Source organism: Charadrius vociferus, unplaced genomic scaffold (assembly GCF_000708025.1).
Source record: "Charadrius vociferus isolate BGI_N301 unplaced genomic scaffold, ASM70802v2 scaffold487, whole genome shotgun sequence".
Taxonomy (NCBI): Eukaryota; Metazoa; Chordata; class Aves; order Charadriiformes; family Charadriidae; genus Charadrius; species Charadrius vociferus.
In genome coordinates this window covers 2,190,356-2,192,739 of record NW_009649169.1, presented here as the reverse complement: position 1 = coordinate 2,192,739, position 2,384 = coordinate 2,190,356, and positions in this window count along the sequence as shown.

The window sequence follows — 2,384 nt, the reverse complement described above, 5'->3', positions numbered from 1 at the left end:
GAATACCATACAGCTGACACCCAGGGGCTAATTGCCAGTGAACTTCTAGTTTACTTTTCTAGGGTGGCACGTAAAAAAAGCTTTGATTTCTCCAGACTCCACGCAGGGGAAATAATTGCAGGAAAGCATCCCTCCTTGCTCTCCTCCCATCCCAACACCCACATTCTTCATTTGGGCCTAAGCTGTAGAATAAGTTGACTGAATAAGCGGGTTTTTCATGTAAGGCACTGAATTGGGACTTTTGACATCAAATACACATGATTACTTCATTTATAGTATCTCAGCAGCACCCACTGAATTCTGCAAAGGCAAAGCCATTGGGTCAGCCTCTTTGCCTTGTACAACAAACACGTAAATGATGAGATGAGGAACACAAAGTGTCAGCAATATTTTAAATGCTCATGTTGGCCTGTGTGAACAGGAAGGGGGGGGGGAAGGTTTGGTTGGTTGGGGTTTTTTGGGGGGGTTCTTTGTTTAAGTGTAATAAATGGTGTAGAGGTGAAATGAAAGAAAAGAAAAATCCCTGAATTTTCCCACACAGACACCATTTTTTTTTAATGGAAGAATATTTTAGAGTATTGTAGTTGTAATTAAATGTCTGCACTTTTTTTTTAAATGTAAAAGTGCCTCCCTATTGTAAGAATTAAATAAAGCAGCATTTGCAAGTTTCTTTTCATTCTAAGTTGTATTTGCATATCTTTGTTCATTATCATTGTGCAAGACTTGTTCTAGTGGTCAAATGGCTTACTCAGGAGAGTCAGCATCAAAGAAAAGAATTGGCTCAAATAATATGCTATTCAAGCATGCATCCATATTCTCTAGGTAAATTTTTAAGTTGATTAATAGTTTAATATTGCCTGAGGAAATTAAGCTTTACTTTAAAACTACATGTGGGAGAAAGGAGATCAGTGAAAGTTTTTTATTCCTATGTTTTCTCCTGCGTCAGAGGTATTTCATTGTATTTTAGGTATAATCATTTCAGCAAGGGCCATTCAGTGTTTATACGGAACAGCTGGACCTGCTTTGTGTTTTTTCAGCCCCTGCGCACCAAGTGTTACAAACCAGTATGTCCTTATTTCCTTGAAAATGAAATCTAGTCATGGAATTGGTTCTCATTTATACTAGAGAAGCTTCCTCCTTATATGCCTGATGTAGGCTTACTTTACATGCTTTAATGCCTGCATGTCTCCTGGTAGAGGTAACTGGCTAGATTGTGTGCAAACACCTTCAGTATTGATATTGAAGATTAGTTCTAGAGCCATCATCTTCAAAGAAAAAGAGGCCAAACTGATTTTCAGTCATTCTAGTCCTGCTTATAACTGAACAATACACTGATGTTGGTCCTGTGATGTCATTAGTCATATATACATGCTTAATATTTTGCTGCTTCAGCAACCTTGTTATATCAAAATGACCACCCTGATTTGGGAGCAATTCTATCTTTCATCTGCCAAAAGGAACAATTACATACCAAAGAAAAATTAGATACAAGGAAGATCATAACAGCTAATACCAAAGGGGTAAGAAAGACATCACTTTGTGACTAAAAAGAGAACTGATACTCACTCTGTTTTTGTCCCACCTTCTTTTCCTGACCACAGTCCTGCAGCAGCAGTTCAGAGATAAATGACCTTGGCTCCTATCATTTTAGTTTATTACCTGGCATGTTGGGGCAAAAGTGCCAACAAGATGGAAATATTGTTGTACTATCATTGGAAATCAAAAGGAATATCTACAAAAAACTCCATCCAAACTACCTACGAAACCTTAACAAGGTTTACTATTCATGTTTTTAAGAAATGCTTCCTATCCACAAAGTGACCGTACTCCCGTTGTTGCACTGGGCATATCTTTTTGCTCTAAGGGTAGTTACATTTCAATACGAATATGTGAACAAGCAGCTAAATCATAGAATGGTTTAGGTTGGAAGGGACCTTGAAGATCATCGAGTTCCAACCCCCCTGCCATGGGCAGGGACACCTCCCACTAGACCAGGTTGCTCAAAAGGCCCATCCAGCCTGGCCTTGAATTATTCCAGGGATGGAGCCTCCACAAATTCTCCTGGCATTCTGTTCCTGTGCCTCACCACCCTCACGGTGAAAAATTTCTTCCCAATATCTAATCTAAATCTACCCTCATAAGCTGGTTCCGAGTAAGGGAGCTAGTATGTTGCTTATAGACACTCAAATCAATCAAGTGGTTGCAAATTGACACAGCTGTACATAATTCAGGACTTAATTATGTTGTTGTTTTAAAAAGAAAAAGTTTGAGAGGTTTTTTTTTGAGGAATTCATAGCACCTCAGCAAATCGGGAATGTGGAAAAAGCACAAGTAACAAGGAACTAGTATCATGCAACATAGGTTTGTAGAGCCACAGAAATTCC